The sequence below is a fragment of the Bos taurus genome, chromosome 25 (assembly GCF_002263795.3).
Source record: "Bos taurus isolate L1 Dominette 01449 registration number 42190680 breed Hereford chromosome 25, ARS-UCD2.0, whole genome shotgun sequence".
Classification (NCBI taxonomy): domain Eukaryota; kingdom Metazoa; phylum Chordata; class Mammalia; order Artiodactyla; family Bovidae; genus Bos; species Bos taurus.
The window spans coordinates 26,936,971-26,962,391 of NC_037352.1; the positions used below are offsets into that span (position 1 = coordinate 26,936,971).

The 25,421-nt window shown below is 46.1% G+C and overlaps 1 long non-coding RNA gene across 1 annotated transcript; it reads left to right on the forward strand.

Annotated features, from left to right (window-relative positions):
• Positions 1–2,159: 2,159 nt before the first annotated feature.
• Positions 2,160–24,491, forward strand: LOC132343901 (uncharacterized). Its single transcript, XR_009492928.1, has 3 exons — positions 2,160–6,792; positions 18,970–19,039; positions 19,123–24,491. It is a non-coding gene; the product is annotated as an uncharacterized lncRNA (long non-coding RNA).
• The last annotated feature ends 930 nt before the right edge of the window (positions 24,492–25,421 follow it).

Consider the following 25,421-nt stretch of genomic DNA (forward strand, 5'->3'; position numbering starts at 1 on the left):
AAGGTTAAGGTAGACATTTCTGGAACTTAGGATGGGAGTACATAGGATAGAACGGGTCACAGTCTAATGACTTTTTTTTTTGGTAGTTGTTGCCATATTGAAACATATTTGTGGGAATTCCCTGGCGGCCCAGTAGTTAGGACTCCACTCATTCACTGCCGTGGAGCTGGGTTCGATCCCTGGCAAGGGAACTAGGATCCCACAAGTCACTAAAAACAAACAAACCAAAAAAGGTACTCATGGCACCCATCTGCTGTTATCAGTGAGACATTCTCACAAATTAAATACTTAATGTGTTTAAATGTATTGTATATCCTATACAAATCCTATGAATGATGTGCTGAGAAAAAGTTTTAGACGCGAGTCTTTAAATCAGCAATTTCAACACATGATTCTGTGTAGTGCAGTTGATCTTGTTGAAGGTTTAAAACATCTTGTTATCCTAACCCTACCCAGTAATGTTCTCTGGTACTTTCCTGGTTTTGAATATTTGCTATAGCCTATAATTCTTCGGAACTGCTACTAAAAGTGTATTTCTTATTTATTAAAAAAAGATATAGAAAGTTAGGAAATACACAGAATGATATGATTTCAGGAGTTCCTAAGATTTCCAGGTTTCCAATCCCCAATCCTAGATTGATCTCTGTCAGAAATTTGGAAACTTTAGGCCAGAGAAACTGGATGAATGTCCTTAAGCAACTCAATGGGATGAAAAACTGGGGAGAGGCCATCTTCCTTGGCCTCCATGAAGGTTCTATCCAGGAGCTGGTCGAGGGGCAGAGCTTCCCTGGTCACCATCCCTCCCAAGGAGAGGTCTGAGAAGAGGGCACCTCAGGTAGCCAGGGGCTGAGCTTGAAGCGTTGGACTTGGCATAAAATTCCTATGATGTCACAAGTTGCATCTGAATCGCTGGTGCAAATGTTCACTTGCATTCCGGTGAGTATCTGCTCACTTTAGTATAAAAAGTGTTCTATATAATCACCAGGAGAAAAATGGATGCTTCACAAGCAGGTGTCCTGTCAGACCGGCAGCACCGGCAGCCCTCACTCATGTGTCAGCAGGAGAAGCAGTGCCCTCTGTCGGGCTGTGGGGTCAGGCAGGCAGACCTGGGTCTGAACGCTGGTTCGGCCACATTCTGGCTGTGTGACTTTGAGCTGGTGCCTTAACCTCTCTGAGACTTAGTTTCTCCTTCTGTAAAATGCTGATAATGAGAACACCAATGGCCCAGGGATGTGGTGAGGACTGAATGAGATCATTTCCATAAATCGCAAGGCCTGGCACGGGGTAAGCCCTCAATCAACGGGAGATGTCGACATTTCCTAGGACAGGCCCAGCAGTGCAGCGAGCGAGCCGCTCAAAGGGCTCCCTCGCCCTGGGCCTTCTCCAGGTGGGGATTTTCCGGTCCGCTGGGGCTGTGCCAGAAGCTTTGGGCACTCCCCGCCCGCCCAGGTCGGTTTCTTCGTATCCACACGGGCCTGCGGGGAGGCTGGCCCCGCGGGGAGGTCTTGCTGCAGGTCGTCAGGCGGTGGATGAACCCACCCGCTAGCGTGGCCTCCGGGGAGGCCGGAGGGAGGGAGTGGGGAGGGCATGTGGCGCAGGGTCTCCGCGCGCGGCCTCGGGGGCAGAGGGGGCGCGTCCCGGGCTGCCCTTCCCCGGGTGGAGGCCCGGCGCCCCGCCCGCACTCCCCGGGTGGAGGCCCGGCTGTGATGCGTCCTCAGGCGCTCGACGGGGTCAGATTGTGCCCGGAGCCTTTCCCGCACTTGGGGGGCCGTTGATCCTGCTCTGTGCGGGTGTCGGTGGCGAGCCAGACGGGTGCTGTGACCTTAGGTTCGGGGCAGGCTGGGGCCGCGCGCCCCTGATGATCCCACGGTGGCCGTGGAGCTGGGAAGCTCTCTGCGCCCTCGGGGGGAGCGGGTGGGTGGCTGGATCTTGGGGCGGCCAAGAGAAGCCTCAGGGCCTCGCCTTGCCTGGGGAGCCGGCTCACCTCCCCTTCCCTTGGGGGATCATCCGGGGTGCCCTCGGGGCCTTGCTTCCTCCCCCGGGAGCTCTGGGCTCCGGCGGCGGCGGCCCCGCGGAACTGGGCCGGGCGTTTGTCCGGAGGCCTCTCCTGGGAAGAAGCCTCCTGAGAGGCTCTGTTTTCAGGCCTTTCTCGTGGAGGGCTCTCCTGGTCACCCTCACTCCTGAATCCTGCAGGGAGGAAAGAAGAATCTGTTGTGTTTTCTCCGCAGCCCACCTGAGACTAGGAAGACCCTGCCTTGGGAGCCCTAAATCGGGCAACTTGGGGGGCAGTCTGTAAACCACCCATTTCTGACAGCGGGCAGAGGGTGAGGCCGGGTCCTATGGGAGCTGTTTCTAAAATCGGATAGAACCGGGCAGCTCTACACTTATTTGCAGTGTGATTTTAGGCAAGTTACATAACTTTTTACAAAGCCTCAGTTTGTTCAGTGATTAGGTGGGGATAACAGTATGGGAAGCATCTTGGGAGCCACAGGCCTTCAGGAAGGCAGGGCCTGGCACCCCTTTGTTAAACTGGAAAGATCAATATAATAAACCCGTAAAGGGTAATTCCCTCTTTCTCCAATGGTTAGCACTCTGCAATTTCACTGCCAAGGGCCTGGGTTCGAGTCCTGGTCAGGGAAGTAAGATTCTACACAAATCTCCAAAAAGAAAAAAAAATCTCCATATGAAAAGTTTTTTTTTAAAGCATACAAAACAAAGAGAGAGGAAGGAAGATAGAAAAGGAGGGAAGGAGAGAGGGATGGAGGAAAGGAGGGACTTAAAATCTCCCTGTACATGGTTGCAATGCTTAATCGCTCAGTCATATCTGACTCTTCAGGACCCCATGGCCTGAGCCCGCCAGGCTCCTCTGTCTATGGGATTTTCCAGGCAAGAATACTGGAATGGATTGCCATTCCCTTCTCCAGGGGATCTTCTGGCCCAGGGATGGAACCTGGGTCTCCTATACTGCAGGTGGATCCTTTACCGTCTGAGCCACCAGGGAAGCCCTAGAAGCTCCATAAGAAACAGGAAAATCTTTACCGTGAACAGGTGCTGGGGCTGATGAATGGTCAGCTCAGGTCTGCCTCTTTAGAACAGTGTAACGTGGTCCTATGTCTGACCGGAACTTGCAGCCTTAGCTGATTCTGAGACAGTTGCCTTTTTCCTTTGGATCGAGTAGGATTACCCAAACTCCAAGAAGGTATAAAAATAATAATTGATAGAATTACTGAAACTCTAGAAAGGTATAAAACTGGAACCTCAAGAAGGTGTCAGAATAAGGGCAAGACAAAGTTAAATCCATAGTCTTATCCCTTTTATAACCCGATTTGATGGTGGATTTTTTAGGCAAGTGTCATGTGGGATCCTTCTGGACCAGAGATCAAACCCATGGCCCCTGCATTGGCTGGCAGATTCCTAACCACTGGACCACCAGGGAAGTCCTGATGATGAGTTTTAATAAATTCTGTTGTTATTGTATTTGTGTATCCTTAAAGCATATGAAGTAATCAAAAGAATCTTTTGACTACTGAATTTGTATTTGCAGTTTAAATTACTTAAGATAATTTAATTGGTTAAATTTGTAATCAAAGCCTAAATCCCTCATAAAAAATGACTTTCAGTTTTTTCCTTTTTTTTGTTTAGTGGAGTCTAATAAATTGAGCATTAAAGTAGTGGATATTTCTGCCAGCCCAGAAGCCTCCTGAAATATGAAGTAATCTCATCACGCAGCTTGTTCCCCAACTAGGGATTGAACCCCGGACCACACCAGTGAAAGCCTGGAATCCTAACTACTAGGCCACCAGGGAATTTCCTGGTTCTTACTTCACTTTAAAGGAGAAAATGTAGATAAAACACTTGCCACAGGGCCTGCAATCTAGGACACTTTCAGATCCAGTTCAGATGCTAATTTATTGGAAAGGGAAGAGGTTGGTAGCAGGAGCAGACGCCAGAGAGACAGAACACAGTGAGGAACTATCACAGGCATGCTGTCACAGGTGGCTATTCAGTCATTCGGCAAACTACCTGTGGGCCAGCAAGGTGTCAGGCGTGGGAGATACCCTGGTGAACAAGACAAAGCCGACCGTGTTTCCTCCTTCCAAGCCCCACGGGCCATCTCTCTCTTGTAGCCACAAACTACTCACTACCACCCTTTTCCCTGCAGGTCATCCCCATGAATACATATGTGCGTGCGTGCTAAGTTGCTTCAGTTGTGTCTGACTCTTTGCCACCCCGTGGACGGTAGCCTGACATGCTCCTCTGTCCATGGGATTCTCCAGGCAAGAATACTGGAATGGGTTGCCATTTCCTTCTCCAGGGAATCTTCCTGACCCAGGAATTGAATCCACATCTCCTGCATTAGCAGCAGGAATTTTTTTTTACCACTGAGCCACCTGGGAAACCCTTCCTATGAATACAACTAAGATATCCCTATCCCAGATTGGGCCACTGGGCTCACCAGAGGGTAACCCTGGCTCTGATGCAAGAGGCAGAGAGCAAAGGCCTCGATTCAGGGCATAGACACTCAGCTAATTTCCACGAAGTGGTTAGGAGCATGGGCTTTGCATCAATCAGATGGCATAGATCTGAGTTCTGACTTAGCTTCTTTTCATCCTTAACCTTGGGCAAGTAACCAGGCCTCAGTTTTCTTGTCTGTCTGGTGGGGAGAATAATGTCATGCCTAATTGATAGGGTTCCTGTGAAGGTTAAATGAGGTTATGTGTATACGAGTGTGTATATATGAGTGCGTGCATGTTGTGTTTATATATCCAATCTATGTATATAGATATGGGCTTTGAGTAATGGTAGCTTCTGTTTTTACCTTAATATTGCTGACTTCAGGGTTTGTTCCTTGGGAGTTCTTGGCTATTTACTTAGATATGACCAAACAGTTTAGATCCAACCAGTAGATAAAAAAATTTTTTTTCTGAGTACTAATTCATCACCCTATTCAGGTCAACTGATGACCATTTTATTTTGTATTTCCCCCAAATCATCAACAGATAAAAATAAGCCAGTGGAACTTCCCTGGTGGTTGGGAATCTGCCTGCAGATGCAGGGGACACAGGTTTGACCTCTGATCTGGGAAGATGGCAACCCAATCCAGGACACTTGCCTGGAAAATCCCATGGACTGAGGAGCCTGGTAGGCTACAGTCCATGGGGTCGCAAAGAGTCGGACACAACTGAGCGATTTCACTTCACTTCCAGGAAGATCCCACCTGCTGCAGAGCACCTAAGCCTGTGTGCCACAACCACTGAGCCTGTGTGCCCTAGAGCTATGTTCTGCAACAAGAGAGACTACTGCAATGAGAAGCCCAGGCACCGCAACTAGAGAAAGCCCTCAAACAACAACAAAGACCCAGTGCAGCCAAAAATTAAATAAAAATAATAAAAAAAAAAACAATGAAGGATGTCAGAAGTGTTCTGAGAAAAAAATGTCTCTATAGACAACAGCTAGTGTGGGCAAGTGGTTGGGAAGTGCAGTGTATCTGATCCCACTGGGATTCGGGCCACTGCTCAGAGCAGTACATGTGCACTGCATAACTCTGGGGGTGCCACACATTGTGGTGAACAGAGGTCTGTATAAGGAAAGGGCACCTTTTTCTAATTCACACTAAGTTGCTAAGAATTTTGGAGAAGGCAATGGCAACCCACTCCGTCCATGGCAAATCCCATGGACGGAGAAGCCTGGTAGGCTGCAGTCCATGGGGTTGCTAGGAGTTGGACAGGACTGAGCGACTTCACTTTCACTTTCCTGCATTGGAGAAGGCAATGGCAACCCACTCCAGTGTTCTTGCCTGGAGAATCCCAGGGACAGGGGAGCCTGCTGGGCTGCCGTCTATGGGGTCACACAGAGTCAGACACTACTTAAGCAACTTAGCAGCAGCAGCAGCAGCTAAGAATTTATGAACCAGCTGAGGAGCTGACTGGTCTCTCCAGAGGAGCACATGGCCCACATTTTCTTATCTTTGGTGCCAGGCTAGGATCTAAGAGGGCTTCCCAGGTGGCTCAGTGGTAAAGAATCCACCTGCCAAGCAGGCAACTTGGGTTGAATCCTTTGGTCACGAAGATCCCCTGGAGAAGGAAATGGTAACCCACGCCAGTATTCTTGTCTGGAGAATCCCCTGGACAGAGGAGCCTGGTGGGCTACAGTCCATGGGGTCACACAGAGTCAGACACTACATAGCGACTAAACAACAACAAGGACTTAAGAAGCCTCTGGCAGAGGGGGATGGCTTTCTCTCCAGGCCAAGACAGGGATTCCTGTCTGGTAGGCAGAATTCTAAAGATAACCCTCTAAAATCCCTGCCCCTTAGTTCTTCAATCAAATGCTAATCTAGGTACTGCTGTGAAGGGATTTTTGGAGGTGTAATTAAAGATCCAAGTCAGTTGAGGTTAAGATATGGAGATTCTCAACCAATCAGGTAGCTGTTTAGGAGAGGTTTCTCCAGCAGGTGGCGGAAGAGGAAGTCAGAGATGTGAAGCATGAGGAGGACTGGAGCCCCTGCTGGCTTGCTGACGAAGGGACCCGTGTGATGAGGAATGCAGTGGCCTTTTTATTGTCCCTGTGGGATCTTAATTCCCTGCCCAAGGATCCAACCTAGGCCCCATACAATGGAAGCACAGAGTCCTAACCACTGGACCGCCAAGGAATTCCCTTTGGAGGCCTCTGAAAGAGCTGACATCCACCCTCTACCCCGACAGCGCATGGAGACATCCTACACTGTAAGGAACTGAATTTGGCCAACAAATGGAACTTACATGGAAGTGGATTTGTCCCTACAGCTTCTAGGTAAGAGCCCACCTCAGTCAGCAACTTGACTTGGGCCTTATGAGGCCCTAGACTTCCCTGATAGTTCAGTTGGTAAAGAATCCGCCTGCAATGCAGGAGACCCTGGTTCGGTCCCTGGGTTGGGAAGATCCCCTGGGGAAGGGTAAAGGCTATCCACTCCAGTATTCTGGCCTGGAGAATTCCATGGACTGTATAGTCCATGGGTTCCAAAGAGTCGGACACGACAGCCACTTTCACTTTATGAAACCCTAAACTGAGAACCCAGCCAAGCCCATAGTCTCTGATCAACAAAAATGTGAGATAATAAATGAGTCTCACTTTAAACTCTAAGTTTGGGCTCATTTGTTACGGAGCAAGGGAAAATGAATACACTTGGTTTCATGAAAGAACCTGGCCAGAGGGACCTCCCTGGTGGTCTAGTGGTTAAGACTTTGCCTTCCAGCACAGGGGGTGCAGTTCAGTCCCTAGTGGGGAAGCTAAGATCCCACAAGCCTGGAGGCCAAGAAACCAAAACATAAACCAGAAGTAGTATTGTAATAAATTCAATGAAGCCTTTAAAAATGCTCCACATAAAACAAACAAACAAAAATCTTAAAAAAAAAAAAAAAGAGCCTGACTAAAGAGGTGGGAATCCTTTCAAGGACTCCCTCTTTCCTGCCTTCCTTAGGAAAGAGCATCCCTTGTGGCTCAGCTGGCAAAGAATCCGCCTGCAATGGGAGACCTGGGTTTGATCCCTGGGTTGGGAAGATCTCCTGGAGAAGGGAAAGGCTACCCGCTCCAGTATTCTGGCCTGAGTCCATGGGGTTGCAAAGAGTCAGACATGACTGAGCCACTTTCACTTTAGGAAAGAGAAATGTATCTATACTCCAGTTTCTTGATGTTTTTCCACTTGGGAGTTCTGCTTTACTCCTCTATATACCAGGTTTTACAAGGGGAGGCCTGTCATGGTCCCGTCCTACCAGTGACGGTGGATGGATAAATCATGAATTCTGGGGTTTAGTAACATGGCCTAGAACTCAGGAAGAGGGGCGTCACGGGGGCTTCCTCTTTTCCCCCTGACATAGAGCCCCGGAAGAGCCTCTCTAGTCTGCTCACCTCTGAGGACCTGCAAGGGAGCTGTAGAGGCAGATTGACTGGAGAAGATGGCTGCCAGCACTCGAGGAGCCCCATCAGTGAGGTTTCCTCTTCTTTGTGTCTTAGCTGCAGGACAAGTGTCTTCAAATGTGTTCAGTACTGGTTCCTAAGGGCTGAATTGTGCACCCCCCTCGAATTCATGTGCTGAAATCCTAACAACTGCTACTTCAGAATGTGACTCTGCTGGGAGATAGGGTCTTTTAAGAGGTAATGAAGTTAAAATAAGGTCATGAAGGAGGGCCCTAATCCAACATGACTGGTATCCTTAAGAGAAGAGGAGATTAAGCCACTTCCCTCATGGTCCAGTGGTTTTAAGACTCCCTGCTTCCACTGCAGGGGGCATGGGTTTGATGCCTGGTTGGGGAACTGAGATCCCACATGCCTTGCTGCTTCACCAATAAATAAATAAAGCTGTGAGAAAACAAATTTCTGTGGTTTCAGTCACCAGTCTGTGGTACTTTGTTACGGCAGCCCAAGCAAACTAATACCCTGGCCTATTCAGGAGAACATTGCTCTCTTATACTCCTTGCCTCTGTTTGAGAGTGGAGAAGGCAATGGCACCCCACTCCAGTACTCTTGCCTGGAAAATCTCATGGATGGAGGAGCCTGGTAGGCTGCAGTCCATGAGGTCCCGAAGAGTCGGACACGACTGAGCGACTTCATTTTCACTTTTCACTTTCATGCAATGGAGAAGGAAATGGTAGCCCACTCCAGTGTTCTTGCCTGGAGAATCCCAGGGATGGGGGAGCCTGGTGGGCTGCCGTCTATGGGGTCACACAGAGTCGGACATGACTGAAGCGACTTAGCAGCAGCAGCTGTTTGAGAGACGCTAAAGTGCTGTTCCGAGTGGTCAGAGGAAATAAACTCATGAACAGATAAAGAGAAGCTAACAACCCATTGAGGAGGACTAAGAAACCAGAGGAGAGAAGACAAAGCTGGACCCCTGAATGAAATGGCTCCAACTGAAGTACAACTGATTGAGGAAGATTGTTAAAAGAAGGGCTATAATGGACTTCCCTGGTGGTCCAATGGTTAAAACCCATGTTCCCAACGAAGGGGGCCCAGGTTCAATCCCTGATCAGGGAACTAGATTCCCCATGCTGCAACAAAGCACCCACATGCTGCAAATAAGACCTGGTGCAAAAAATAGAAGGGCCATAAGGACTCAAATTTCTTGTCACCCATCTTCCAATTCTGTTCCTCTCAAGTTCCTGACCAGCCAGCCAAACCTTAGCAACCGTCCATCAATTAATGCAGGTTCATACTTCTGGTCATTTCACCTGCCAGACATAGTGAAGAGCCGAAGACACTGCTCAAAGCTCTGTCCACTGTGAGGGTTTTTCTTCACCAGTGTCCTTCAGGTTCACCCAGCTGGTGGGGGGAGCTGTGGCTGTCCACTGACAGCTCATAACAGCCTATCAGCCAGAGTCACCTGTGAACAGGCTTGAGTCTTTTCTTCATCAGTCAGCTGGGTGTAAAGGACACCCTAGAAAGGCACAGCCAGTGATGGAGGGAGAGAAGGTCAAGAAACCACCTGCTCCTGTAAATGGCTCGTAACTTCTGGACCTTTCCAAGCTTGGTCTTTTATCTCAGGTGATGATAGAATGCTGCTGGGTACACCCAACCTCACAGTTGGGTTGGTCAGACAACATCCTTTCATGATGAGTATCTCAGGTTGCTTGGTCACCCGATATCTGCTGGCTACATGTTCAGTTCCTACCACATCCCAAGAGCAAGCCAGAGACTGTTTCTTTTTTAAGTTATGAAGTTTTTAAAAAATATTTATTTATTTGCTATGGGTCTTAGATCTAGTTCCCTGACCAGGGATCAAACCCGGGTCCCCCGCATTGGGAGCTTGGAGTGTTAGCCACTGGACTGCCTGGAAGCCCCTTAAGCTACAGATTTTTTTAAGATATTTATTTGGCTGCATCAGGTGCTGTGCCACAGACTCTTGGGTTATGGCACATGGGCTCCAGAGTGCGTGGGCTCAGTAGTCTGCTGCATGTGGGATCTTAGTTACCCTGACCAGGGATTGAACCTGCATCCCCTCATAGCAAGGCTGATTCTCAACCACTGGACGACCAAAGAACTCCTCAGAGACTGTTTCTGAAAAGTAGAACAGTTGAAAGCCTACACTTATCAAAAATCCTGTGAGTCTGTGCTTTGATTCTGCTCTTGGTGCTTGCTGGAATGTCACTGGCTTTGCTGGATCATCGGTACAGTGACAGGGCGCCTTGAAAGTGTTATAGAACCTTCTCTTTCCCTGCTCTCTACTCAAAACTGGCACCTCCCAGGGGGCTTTACTGACGAGCTACATTGCCTCCAAAATCCATACATGCCTACCAAGCACTGTTCCTCTATGAGGGGGAGTAGGTTGTATGAGAGCAACTGGTCTTTCACCTTGGAGGAGATATCTTTACATACTCTGGCCACTGAATCTCCAGAGACTTCACTGGAGTGACAGTCCCCTGAATCTTTTTTTTTTTTGGCTGTGCTGGGTCCTCGTTACTACATGTGGGCTTTCTCTAGTTGTGATGAGCAGGGGCTGCTCTCTAGTTGTGGTGCGAGGGCTCCTCATTGCAGTGGTTTCTCTGGTTGTGGAGCATGGACTCCAGAGCACAGGTTTCAGTGGTTGTGGTGCAGGGGCTTAGTTGCCCTGCAGCATGTCAAATTTTCTCGGACCAGGGATTGAACTCATGTCCCCTGCATTAGCAGGTGGATTCTCAACCACTGAACCCCCAGAGAAGTATCCCCTGAGTCTTTAGAGGGCATTTATCTCCCACCTTCTAGTTTGCATATGTCTTATTAGGACAATTAAGGTACTTGTTACTTGCTGCTCATCAGATCCAATAATGTTCTCAATATAGTGGCCCGGTGTGGTGGTCTGTGGGATGTTAAGATGACTGAGATCTTTGTAGACTATATTACAGCAGATCAGAATTGACAGATCCCTGGAGCATGCTGAAGATATACAGTGGCGTTGCCAGCTAAAGAGGAAACTGCTCTGGTGGACCTTGCATGTTGGTATGGAGAAAGAGCCAAGTCACTAGTCAGTTACCAAACATCAGGGGAAAGGTACTAAATCTGGGACAGCAGCTGCAATTGGAATCAGTTCATGCTGGTCCGCAGTTATTCTCCATCTGACTTCTGAACAGGCCAGACTGGCGGGTTAAATGGGTATGTGATGTCTCACTACCCATGCTTCTTTCAATTCTTTGCATGAATTTCTGCACTTCTCCCAGGGATGTGGTATTTTTACTGGTTTGTTGTCTTTGTAGCAAGTGGGACTTTCACTTAGCCTGTCTTGCTATATTGGTCCCCAGTCTGCGGTTCAGAGAGACTATGTGGGGATTCTGCCACTATGCCAGTTTTCAGGTTACTGCCTCTCAGCTCCAAATTCACGCTTTAGTATTTGCTCTGAGATACTGGACTGGACTATGTACTCGTTTCTCCTTGCAGTGAACACGATGTTAAGCTTTGTCAGTAGAGGGCGCTGGAGGGACATTGAAAGAGGAAGGAGATGCTCTTCCTGGTTCTGGTACTGTTGAGGCTTTTTTCTTGCTCCTGTTGCACAGCTTTGCATGGGCACATGTATGTGGGCACATCCAGAGGTTCCCTGCCTTAGAAGTGACAGTGAGGAGTCCTTTGATGAGCTCACAGCTCCCAACTTGCAACCACATTGCCTTACCTCTCTACCTCCATGTGGACACCACTGACCCCAGACCACATGCTGCCTTTGCAGTGACTGGACTCAGCGCTTGGACTCCTTTTGTACACCACCCATCCTGACCCTCACACAGCTTTCTCTCACACTGATCTGCAGAGCATGCTTTTTCCAACACTTGACGATGGGAGCAGTCTGATTTTCTCCAGCACTTTGTTCTTAGCAAGCTCACTTTCTCTAATGTTGACAGTGCTTGATTCCTTTCTCAGTGCCGCTTTCTCCAGCACCTGGCTCTCACTGAGTGTATATCCTCTACCGTGTGACTCCACAGTGGCATGACTTTCTACTGTGCTGATCCCTGTACTGATAAAGCTCTCCAGCACCTGGCTCCTGTAGAGAACACCTCCTGCAATCTTGGTTCTAGCAATGCTCCATGATTAGCAGCTTCACCTGACACCCCAGAGGGCCGATTTCCAGGAAGTCACAAAGGTAAGGCCGTCAGCAGTTTGTCTGCCTGGTCCTTTCAAATGAAGTCTGATCTCAGCCTGGTGGGAAAGGGATCTTTCTTGGGCTCTCTGCATCAGTCCTAGGGATAGTAGCTGATCTTAATATCTAATTCTGTATTCTTTAGAATTCTCTTCAGCCCTCGTTAGCCATTTCCCTATTATTCCTATAAATAGTTCTTTATGTTAAGCTTTCCCATGGTGGCTTCTGCCTCCTGGTTGGACCCTGACTGATACAATAATTGGTTCTGGGAGTGGTTCTAGGAGAAAGACCCACAGAGATGGGATTTTGCAGTGATATGGTCACAACCTTGATGCTGAGCTCTAGTCAATGGGAAATGGGATGCTAATAAACCACACCATGCAGCTGTATCACAGTTAATCAAACTATCACCTGTGGCTGATTGTGATGGGGTGACAACTAAAGCATATGCCTTGGGAGTCCAACTTCTCCTGGCTCCTATGGCAGTAGTAATAACTCTAGACTGTGTGGTAGGATGGATTCTTTGCAGTGCACTTGAGTGATTAGAGAGAAAATGACAACTAAATTCACTGTCTTGACAAATTTGTTATGGGAAATCTAGGGCATCAATCTGGAGAAGGCAATGGCACCCCACTCCAGTACTCTTGCCTGGAAAATCCCATGGGTGGAGGAGCCTGGAGGGCTGCAGTCCATGAGGTCGCTAAGAGTCAGACACGACTGAGTGACTTCACTTTCACTTTTCACTTTTCACTTTCATGCATTGGAGAAGGAAATGGCAACCCACTCCAGTGTTCTTGCCTGGAGAATCCCAGGGACAGAGGAGCCTGGTAGGAGGCCGTCTATGGGGTTGAACAGAGTTGGACATGACTGAAGTGACTTAGCAGCAGCAGGGCATCAATCAGGAAAGGATAGGGTGCAGAAATTTGGAAGGGCGCATGTGGTTAGAATCAGACAAAGGAGACAATATTGAACTCCCAAGTCATTCTCAGTCTCTTTTGCCATTGGAAGTAGCTTGCTCTCCTGTGTCTAATGAAACTAACTTTTCTGTTTGAAAACCCTGTGATAACTTTACCTGGGGCAAATGCCTTGAAAAGGGTGCTCATTCCACTCAAAATTCACCTCCCCTGCTGTCTGTAAGTCTTTCAGTTCAGCTCAGTCGTTCAGTCGTGTCCGACTCGTTGCAACCTCATGGACTGCAGCATATCAGGCTTCCCCGTCCATCACCAACTCCCAGAATTTGCTCAAACTCATGTCCTTTGAGTCAGTGAGGCTATTCAACCATCTCATCCTCTGTCATCCCCTTCTCCTGCCTTCAATCTTTCCCAGCATCAGGGTCTTTCCAAGGAGTCAGTTCTTTGCATCTGGTGGTCAAAGTATTGGAGTTTCAGCTTCAGCATCAGTCCTTCCAATGAATATTCAGGACTGATTTCCTTTAGGATTGACTGGTTTGATCTCCTTGCAGTCCAAGGGACTCTTAAGAATCTTCTCCAACACTACAGTCCAAAAGCATTAATTCTTCAGTGCTCAGCTTTCTTTATAGTTCAACTTTCACATCCACACATGACTACTGGAAAAACCATAGCTTTGACTAGATGGACCTTTGTTGGCAAAGTACTGTGTTAATATGTGTTACATAGACTTGGACTGTGAAGAAAGCTGAGCGCCGAAGAATTGATGCTTTTAAACTGTGGTGTTGGAGAAGACTCCTGAGAGTCCCTTGGACTGCAAGGAGATCCAATCAGTCCATTCTAAAGATCAGTCCTGGGTGTTCTTTGGAAGGAATGATGCTAAAGCTGAAACTCCAGTACTTTGGCCACCTCATGCAAAGAGTTGACTCATTGGAAAAGACTCTGATGCTGGGAGGGATTGGGGGCAGGAGGAGAAGGGGATGACAGATGATGAGATGGCTGGATGGCATCACTGACTCGATGGACATGAGTTTGAGTGAACTCCGGCAGTTAGTGATAGACAGGGAGGCCTGGTGTGCTGCAATTCATGGGGTCACAAAGAGTCGGACACGAATGAACTGAACTGAACTGAGTATGTTGACAGAAACCTAAAAAGTGTGTGAGAATGGGTTTTTAGGGTGTTAAGCAATGAGGGTAGATTATAACTCTAGCTAGAGCCACATTTATTTATGGGTATATTTACTAAAGATCCCAGATTTAATGTGCTAAGAAGTTGGCACTAAGAAATCACTTGGTTAGCTGAATTTTGGACCTAATAGCAGTCTGTACTTAATGAGGTCAAAATGCTACAGTGTTCCTGGTATCACATAGAAGAGAGAATCTAAAGGTAAAGGCTTAGTGTGATAGATTAGATTTATCATGTGCAATCTGTCAAGTGTATTCAGTGAGAGGACCCAGAAGACAATTTCTTTGCTAAAACATTGAAGGGAGCACCTCCATGCTTATAGAGGATATCACTATTTGAGGAGGGGCTCCCTAATATCAGTGGGTATGATGGGATCTGGGCTTTCCTGGTGGCTCAGACCATAAAGAATCTGCCAGCAATACAGAAAACCTGGGTTCAATCCCTGAGTCAGAAAGATCCCTTGCAGAAGGGAATGGCTACCCACTCCAGTATTCTTGCCTGGAGAATTCCACAGATAGAGGAGCCTGTTGGGCTACAGTCCATGGGGTTGCAAAGAGTCAGACATGATTGAGCAACTAATACACACATGAGGGGATCCAGACAAGGTAGACGCAGCGGTTGTAAAGGGCAGCAGGGACCACCAGGCAATCTGATTTCTTGGCTAGCAGAGGTCTTTAGCAACAGTACTTGATCATAGTTCCTAGGAATGAAATAGATAGGAAACCTACTCCACTACTGTTGGGTTTGTTTCCTTTCTGATCTTCTAGTTATTTTATCCATTGTCAAAAGTATTGACGTCTTCAACAATTATTACTGAGTTGTCTATTTCTTCCCTCAGTTTTGTCAGTTTTTGTTTCAGGTATTTTGGGGCTCTGTTTTTAGGCACCTATATATTTATAATGTCTTCTAGATAGGTCAACCTTTTTATTATCATAAAATATCTTTTGTCTCTAGTAACAAGATTTGTTTTGAATTCTGTTTTGTCTAGTAATTCCATAGCCACTCCACATCTCTTATAGTTACTCTTGTATATCTTTTTCTTTTTAGTTTCAACCTATTTATGTCATTGATTATAAAGATATCATATAGTTGGATCATGTTGGGTTTTTTAAATTGATTTTTAAAAATCTGCCAAATCTCTATCTTTTGACTGCAGTGTTTATTTACACTTAATGTAATTGCTAACAGATAGGATTTACATCTGTCATTTTGCTACTTGTTATCTATATGCCTTTCACTTTTTGTTCTTGTTTTTCCACTACTGCTTTATTTTTGTGTTAAATATTTTCTAGTATTCCATTTTAATTCCCTTGTTTCTTTCAGTCTATTCTTTTGAGTTACTTTTTCAGTGGTTTCCTTGGGGATCACAATTAACATGTCTACTTAAAGCAATCTAGTTCATGTTAATGCCAACTTAATTTCACTAGTATGTAAAAAGTTGCTCCTATATAGCTCCCTTCTCTCATGCCTACTTTGTGCTATTATTGCCAAACAGATTACATCTTTATTTATTGTAAGCCCATAAACCTCACTTTACAATTATTGCATTTTGCAGTTGTCTTTAAAACATATAAAATTATAAACAAAATGTATTTATACTGTCTTTTTCATGTACTTACATAGTTTCCTTTACTGATATTCTTTATTTTCTCATGTGGATTTGAGTTACTGTCTAGTCCTTCCATTTCAGCCTAAAGGATTGCCTCTCTATTTCTTGTAGGGTAACTCTGCTAGGAACAAATTCTCTCCATTTTTGTTGATCTGGGAATGCCTTAATTTCACCTTTTTTTTTTTTTTTGAAGGATTGTTTTGCTGGGTATAGATTTCTTGGTTGACAGCTTTAGTCTTTCAGCACTTTGCATATGTTATCTCACTGTTTTCTGGCCTCCATAGTTTCTGATAGGAAGTTAGCTGTTAATCTTATGGAAGATTCCTTGTATATTATGATTTGCTTTTTCTCTTGCTGCTTTTAGTACTCTGTCTTTTGACAGTTTGATTATGATGTGTTTAGATGTGAGTCTCTTTCAGGTAGGATAAACCTACTTTGAGCTTTGTGGCTGTGTAGATTAATTTTTTAAAAAATCAAATTTGGGAAAATTATTTCTTCAAATACTCTTTCTAAGTCCTCGTCTCTCCTTCTAGGACTCTCATTATGTGTATATTAGTACACCTGATATCCCACAGGTCTCTGGGGACACTTCTTTTTTTTTCTTTCTTTCTGTTCCTCAGACTGAGGAACCTCAATTGACCTGCCTTCAATTGTGTTGATTCTTCTGCCAACTCAAATCTGCTACAGAGCCCTGTTAACTGAATCTTTCATTTCAGTTGTATTTTTGTATTGTTAAGCTCCAGAACGTCTATTTCTATTTGATATGTATGTATGTGTCTCATAATTATTTTGTTGTTGTTGTAAATGACATCTCTTTTTTTGGCTGCACTGTGTGGCTTGTGGGATTTTAACTCTTCAACCAGAGATTGAACCCAGGCCCTCAGCAGTGAAAGCATGGAGTCCTAACCACTGGATTGTCAGAGAATTCCCAACAGTGACATCTTAAATATTATAATGTGGCAACTCCAAAAGTCAGACTCTCCCCCTCCTCAGGCTTTGTTGTTGTTCTTGCTGCTCTTTATGAACTTTCCTAGGTTAATTCTGTAAAGACTGTATTCTTTGTGCATGGCCACTAAAGTCTGTGCTCAATTAACTTGCTTAGTGGTCAGCTAATGATTGGACAACTAATGCCTTCAACTAGTAAATCTAGTCTTTTCTGAGGGACTGTGTATATGTGTGCAACACTGCTTTAACTTCCACTTCTTGCTTGCACAGAGCATTAAGGTCAGCTAGAGGTAAGTTTGGGGTCTTCTCAGGTCTTTTCTACATGTGCTTGTGGCCTTCTAGGGATACCCAGGAATTGTCAGAGCTTTTCAAAGCCCTCTATGAATATTTCATTCCCTAGTTTTTCCTTTTGAACTTTTTTGGTTCAGCTTCTTTTTTAAAAAGTTTTTATTTTTTATTATATTGGCTGTGCCACACGGTTTGCAAGATCTTAGTTCCCACAACCAGGGATTGAACCCATGTCTCCTTCACTGCTATGGAAAGCTGGGTTCAGATGCTAACTCCTGGGCCTATCGGGGATTTGAGAGGAGAGTGGGGTGTCATGGCATCTGCTCAGAAGGGACTTTACTTATAAGAAACTGCGGATGCAGCTACCATGTGAATTAGGGGAACACCTCTCTAGTATAAGGTCTTGAATTCCTTAACTGGAATTTCTCCCACCATGGAATTAAGACTCTCCCTGGCACCAAAACACACACACCATACCTCTAGTTATCCAGGCAACACCTCTTGGATTCTTGTGTGCCCTTGAGAGAGGAAGAAAATCCCAACATTGCCTCAGATGGAATTTCTGCTTAGAGTCACAAATTACAGTGTGTTTTTTTTTTAATAATTGATTATTTGTTTGAAGGGGCTTCCCAGCTGGTGCAGTGGTAAAGAATCTGCCTGCCAATGCAGGAGATACAAGAGATGTGGGTTCACTCCCTGGGTTGGGAAGATCCCGAAGTAAGAATGGCAACCCACTGCAGTATTCTTGCCTGGAAAATCCCATTGACAAAGGAGCCTGGCGGGCTACCATCCATGCAGCCCCAAAGAGTTAGACACGACTGAGTACACACGTACTTTGAAGGTGTACCCAAAACAACTTAACCAGCCTGGTCCCCACATGTTTTGGTCTAGTGGCTAGGGTCCTCGCTCAAGTCTGCTAGTCCATTTCTCACCCCCAGTTTTACTTTCAAACTTGGTTAAAAGGTGGTTGTTGGAAATTAGACCTTGGGTTAAATCTAGGTTCTGTCACTAGCTATGTGACCTTGGACAAGCTACCATAGTTAACTGTGCTATACCTGTTTCTTCATCAGTAAAATGATGCACTTCTTCTGAGAAATTGTTAGGAGAGTGAAATGGAATAATAGGGTGGTTTTCCAACCACATCCTGGAAAGCCTCAAATCAGACAATCTAGTGTTTTCCAAACTTCATTCACATCCCATCTTCCCAACCTTCAGACATTCATATACCATTTCTACTATTTGCTTAATCTTGTCATTTAAATATAACTTTCAAAATGAAAACACATTTATTCAAGAAGGACATTACCACAAACAGGAACTTACCCTAAGGTGGTAAAAAATAAATACAACAATGTCAAAATGATTGTATCTAATTCTCACTGGCTATGGTTTTAGGCCAAAGTCTGAGCTCAAGGCCTGGACTTTAAGATAGGGGATTATCCCAGTCATAAAAGGCCTTATATGGCTGTATATGAAATGTCCAGAATAGGCAAATCTATATAGACAGAACACATAATAGATTAGCGATAGTCTAGGGCTGGAGGAGAATGGGATGATTGCTAATGGGTACGGTTTGAGGGTGATGAAAAATGTTCTAAAGCTGACTGTGGTGAGAACTGCACAACTCTGAACATACTTAAAAGAACCACTGATTTGTCTATTTTAAGTGGGCAGATTGTATGGTATATGCTGTGGGACTTCCCTGGCAGTCCAGTGGCTAAGACTCCACACTCCCAATGCAGGGGGCTGGGGTTTGATCCCTAGTCAGGGAACTAGATCCCACATGCCACAACTAAAGGTCCTGCATGTGGCCACAAAAACCTAAGATCCCACGTGCCACAGTTAAGACCTGGGGCAGCCAAATAAGTAAATATATATATGTGTGTGTGTGTGTGTGTGTGTACTTTTTTTTTAAAGAGAGAAAGCTGCTAAATTTTATTTATTTTTTCTCCTTGAGGTAAAGGATGCAAAGATACGTGAACCAGGACCACTATTATAACTCACAATTACTTAACTCGGACAGATCTGTGAGTACCACCCCCCATCATCTCCCTGTGGCAAGCTTTTGCCCCTTTATGAAAAGATTCTAGTTGTAAGCACTCAATATTAGTTAATATTTCCCCAAACAGATCTGCCATTCAAGTCGAAAAAACTTGGTTTATATCCTCCCTACTCCGCCACCGTCGTGCATCATGATTGTGGAGAAAATCGCCCTGAACCTCACTTTTCTTACTTGTAAAATAAGAACATGCTCCCGAAGTTGTAGTAAGGAGGGGAAATATGCTGGACTGAGGATGATGGGGATATAGTAGTTTCCCTGGGCGTAAGTAATTAGAAAAAAACCAACGGTGATCGGGTAGTCCCGGGATCCTCATGCCGGCATTACAGCCATGGAGACTAAAGGCCCAGAGTGCCTCACATGCTGCCCCCAGGAGAAGATGCTGGTCAGGAACTCGGAGTAAGGGGACGCGTCGGCACGGCTTGGCCTCCGTGACCCTGATCTGCCGCAGCTCAGACAGAGAACCGGTCACACACACCTCCGCTAGTTCCTCGCGACCCAGGGAGAAACCGCGCCCAGAGCGCCGGCGCCGGAAGTCCGCCCGCGGCCTCTCTAGGATGCCGGGCTCTGCGCTCTGTGCCCTTAACCCTTGCGACGCCGCGGCGCGCTTTCCTGGCTGTCGGCCGTTTGGAAGGCGTGCTGCCTTCCTTTGTTTCCAGGAAGCTTCACCAAAGGCAGTGAGGGGAGCACCGCCTGTGGATCCAATTCTACAGACAAGGCGACTGAAGTCACTCGGCAGCGGAACCAGACCCCCGGTGTCCCATTTAAGGCTATCTTCATTGATTCCAACCGCCTCGCTCCAGTTCCCTCACCATATCTTAAGATAGATACAGTAAAATCTCAGCTGAGGTTATTATCGATACAACGGACTTTTACTTTCTTTTCTTTGGCACTGCATTTCCTAAATTTCCTAGAGTGCTTGCAATCCTACCAGTGATTTTAAAACTTAAAGGTTCGAAATATTATTCACTTTACAAAAATTTGGTTTCTATATAGGTTCTCAGGGTACATGATCTGCTCTTGGTTCACTCTGCTCCTGGTATATATATAGTAAGTCCCCTACATACCAACCAGTTCCTTAGGAGAGCTCATTCATAACTCCAGTTTGTTCCTAAGTCCAACAAAGTTAGCCTAGGAACCCAACTAATGCAATCAGCTACAGTAGTACTGTACTGTAACAGGTTTTTTTATCCTTTTCACACACATAATACATAAAAAACAAATACAAAAATAAACAAAACATTTTTAATCTTAGAGTACAGTACCTTGAAAAGTACAGTACAGCAGCTGGCATCCAGGGGCTGGCATCCAGTGAACAGGCAGGAAGAGTTACTGATTGGGGAGAGGATGTGAGAGATGGTGGAACTGAAGGATCGTCAGCAATAGGAGACGGAGAGCAAGCTGCAATTTCACTCATGCCTGACGTTGATGGCACAGGTTCTGGTTCCTTGCTGGATTCAGTTCTATCTACCCTCTTGAAAAAAAAAAACAATCCAGTGATGGATTGGGTAGCAGCTCTTTCTCTCATCATTAGATGACCCAGTAGTGCTGGATAGCATCCTGAACAACATTCACGTACCATTCTACGTTCAGGTCCTATGCCTCAAAAACTAAAACTGCCTCCTCAAATAAAATCATCTTGTCATTTCCAGCATGGTGAATCGCTTCAGTTCTTCTGTTATTTCTTCTTCCTCTTGTCTCTCTTCATCCTTCCTCTGAGCCTCTAATTCCATCAGGTCTTCATTAGTACAGTACAGTACAATAATTTCTCCAAGGGTTTCAGGAAGTTCCCAGGCAGCTACCGTATCTGCACTCGTGGCCTCACCACTTTTCCGTTGTGAAGGTTGACTGTAGCCTTGAACTACAGCTGGCATTAAAGACGCACCCTCTGATTCTTTGCCCTGTTTCTCCTTCAAGCCTTCATAAAGGCTTTTTAGCTTTCTCTTGAATCAGCATTAAGCTGAGCAGGATTTGACACTGATGCTGATCCTGCATCCACACTCTGAGAAGTTTCTCCATCTCCTCCATCAATTTTCCATGCTTCTTCGACATTATTGTTGACATCATCGGCACAGCAGACTTCACTTCACACGTTCCATGATCTTGTCCTTGTTCTTTAGAATCCTGCTGATGGTTGAATGACTCATGTTTTAATCTTTTCACTTCGCTCCACTCTCAATTATTTTCACTTTTGTTTCCATCGTTATCACTTGGTGCTTCTTAGCAGCTACACTGCTGCTGCTTGTACACTTGCTTCTGGGTATCCTGGGCTTGGAATAAAGATACTGTTCTACTGTACTCTGTATAGTACTGTACAGTAAAATACCCAAAAGCACAACCACTGGTAGAAGATGCGCGTGACAGTGTACACCAGACACGTGAACTAACTTACGTGACTGGACATATGAACACGTCTGCATTGTGGAAAGTTCGCAACTTGAAGGTTCTCATGTAGGGGACTTACTGTATACGGAAAAGATAATATTGGCTCCATGTTTCAGATGAGACAACTAAGGTCTAAATAGGGAAATGACTTGCCCAAGATCACACAGTACCCATCACCTGAATCCAGAATACCTCCATTCCTCTGCTGTATCCTGAACCCTTCACATCACCACAGCTGCATCCCAGAGCTGACTGGCGCAACAGAGGAGGGGACAGGCAGAAAAGTCATTGCCAACAGACAAATACAAGAGAACAGAGTAAGTTATGGTGCTCTGCCCTTGCACTTGCCCTGTGCAGGGAGCTGGGGGTCACCAACCAGTTACAGCACTGCCTTCAACTGACTTGGAGAGTCTACCCGTTGCTGAGTATGCCAATTCCAGATATGCATTCTGAAACTGGGCAAACAATCACAGGATGGGTTTGGGACCCTCTGAGCCCACTGTGAGAAGGACCTGAGCTAAAACTCAATGGATCATTTGATCTCAGTAAAGTTATGGGTCTCCAAGAGAACAGAGTTGAATGCTATAGTAGAAATGTAACAGGAAAAGGAGTAGGATTTGCCAATGGAGAAAGGGAGATGGTCTTTCGTTCACTGATCACTAACAAACACCTACTACTTACCAATCACTACAGAAGGCCCTGCAACAGAAATGAACAACGTGGCCTTACTTTAGCACAGGAAGTGAGATGTCAAGTGAAAGAGGAAGTATGGTGATTAACCCAGAACCTGACCTACTCTGAGGATCAAAGAACCTCCCTGAAGGAGGTGAGTGCTAAGCCAAGGCCTGAAAGACAGGTAGGCATTGGCCAGGAAGAAAGAGAAGAGGAGGAAGAGAAGGGTTTCTCTAGCAGAGGGAAGAGCAAGGGCTAAGATGAGAACTAGTTTGGTCAGCTTCTGTGTGTTCATGGGTCAGATGGTAGAGAGTTCAGGCAGAGGGGTAAGAGAGGTGAGTGAGTGAAAGTCGCTCAGTTGTGTCCAACTCTTTGGGACCCCATGGACTATAGAGTCCATGGAGTTCTCCAGGCCAGAATACTGGAGTGGGTAGCTGTTCCTTCTCCAGGGGATCTTCCCAACCCAGGGATCAAACCCAGGTCTTCCACATTGCAGGTGGATTCTTTACCAGCTGAGCCACCAGGGAAGCCCAAGCGAGAGCAGGGCCATATTGAGCAGGGCCTGGTCTGCCACGATAAGGAGTTTGATGGGAGAACTGCATGGGCAAAGGTAGGTGGGAAAGAGCACCACGAGGCCCACGTGGCAGGTCAGGAATGAGGTAAGCGCCCTGGAAGAAGAAACGAAGAGGCTGAAGAGGTGAGCAAGGACCAGGCCGAAGAGTTCAAACTGGCCTGCTGGCCATGCAAGTGAGCACGAACAAGCAGAGCGAGGCATGGAGGGGTGATGGGGACTGGAGGGACTGAACAGCACATGCTCTGCCTCCATGGGCAGCCAGCCCTCTGCTCCCCTGGGTGATGACCATCCTTGTTAGCAGACTCTAAGTCTCGGAGCATCTGCTTTGTCAAAGGAGGCCGGAAGTCCAGATTTTTATATGAAATCACTTGATTTTAAGTGCTGGCAACACGTTCAATACCATGTAAGTCAAGGGAAGTCCTAGCCACAGGCCACTGGTTCCCAAACTTTGCAGGATATCAGCATCACCTGTGGAGCAATGCCCAAGTCGTGCCCTATACCACTGAAAATGTCTGGGGCTAGAAGCTAGGCATCAAAAGTTCCCAGGTGGTTCCAACAACCACTGCTGTCGGCTGAGGATATCCTTTGGGTTGCCAGACAAAGCCCAGGGGAGCCAAGTGGAGTTTTAGAGCTAGGGAGCAGCAGAACGGTTTGGAGTAAAAGGAAAATCAGCCCTTAGAAGGAAGGACGTGTAGTGTGTAGTGAGGAAGGGCCTGGGCCTCAAGGGGCAGTGGTGGGATCCTGCTAGGGTAACCAACCATCCCAGGTTGCCAAGGACTGAGGGATTCCTGGGAATGGCACTTGAAGGGCTAACACAGCGGAAAGTCCTGGGCAAACCAGAATGCTTGGTCACCCTAGATTCTACCTCTGATATAGTTCTGTCTGGGGACTGATGCCCCCAGATATTCTAGAAAGGGTCCTGAGAAAAGGCTATCCATCTCTCTGTGATGCCCTTATCCAGGGTTCTGAGTGCCAGCCTTGACATACTTGTACAGGGAGCTAGAAACAGCGAGAGGACTTGGAACCATCTGCTCTCTTTGACTGGCAGAGCACTCCCGGTCAAAGCCAAGTGTACAGCCTATAACCCAGCAACAGGAAGGAACAAACCACTGATCCAAGCAACAGTGTGGACAACTCTCAAAGACATTATGCTGAATGAAAGAAAACAGACACCAAGGAGTGCCTACTATAAAATTTCATGCATGTGAAGTTCAAGAACAGGTTAACCTAATCAAAAACAAAGTTAGAACGGTGCTGCCTCTAGGGAGTTGGGGACAAGGAAGAGCCAACAGGACACATTCCAGGGGGAGGCCGTGATGTCGTTGATAAGAGCTTGAATTATGCAGATTATATATTTGTTGAAACGCTGAAGCGCAGTTAACACCTGTGCATTTTGCTATATGGATAGTTTGCCTCAAAGGAAAAGAAAAACCTGGACTCTAGTCAACACTGGACTTTAATTGACATATATGCCGAAGTGTTGAGAGGGAAGTATACCATTTTGTGCAGCTTATTTTGAAATGTATAAAGAAAATAAGAAAGATGGATGGATGGGTGGATAAGGAGATGTGGTACAGCAAAGACAGTAAAATGTTAGAGCACCTAGGTGGTAGGTGTTATCAGTGTTACCTGTACAAGCCTTCCAATTTTGCTGTAAACTTTAAAACTCTATGTAATAAAATATTGAGGAAAAAAAATCCTCTAAATCTGATCATGTTACTGCTCTGCTCACACCCCTTCAATGGTTTTTCATCTCAGCAACAGTGAAAGCCAGGTCCTCACAATGGCCTCCAAGAAGGATGACCTTACACTCTAATTATCTCAAGTTGCATCTGTTATCTGGGTATAACTGTTAATATTGGGTTGGCCAAAAAATTCATTTGGGTAAGATTCATAATCCGTAACATTATGGAAAAACTCAAACGTATTGGCAAACTCAATACATCTCCTTTTATCCTATTATAAGTTTGAATGACACGTTATGTGACTGACTTGCCTCTGTGGCCCTACCTGACCCGACCTCACTTCCCACCCCTCTCTCCTCCCATCCCTCCACTCCAGAGGCACTGATCTCATTTCCAGCCATGTGCCCTCTCAGGGCCTTTGCACTGGCTATTCCCTCTTTCTGGAATGTTCTTCACCCAGGTAACCACAAAGCTCTCCCCTTTACTTCTTTCAAACTTTTAATCAAATATCTCCTCCATAAGGCCTCCCCTGAATTTCCGATTTCACAATTGCAGTCTCCTCTTTCCCCACCTCCCTTACTCTATTTTTTCTAAAGTACTTATAATTTTCTACATAAGATCTAACTTGCTGAAGATAAGTTCCATGAAAGCAAAGATTTATTTTCCATTAAGTCTATGCTGTATCCCCAGAGCCTAGAATAGTGCCAGGCAAACAGTAAGCGCACAATAAATATATGTTGCTATAATTAGCAGCTGAGTAGACAATGGATGGGTGATGGGCAAAAGCAAAGCAGAGAAACTCACTGAGAAGCACCCTCAAAACACTGGGACCCCAAAGAAAGGGCCAGAAGGTGGGAAGATTATTTAGAACAGGGACTTCATAAGACAGAGTGCCTCATCGAATGTTGACTCTGACTTCTGGGTGCTCCCACCTTAGCCAACTCCTGGGACTGTGGGCCATTTCTGGGGAACCCCAGGGGGGCATGCTGGGAACGAGTTGGGAGGAGGATGAGGCTGAGGACCTGCGGGGCATC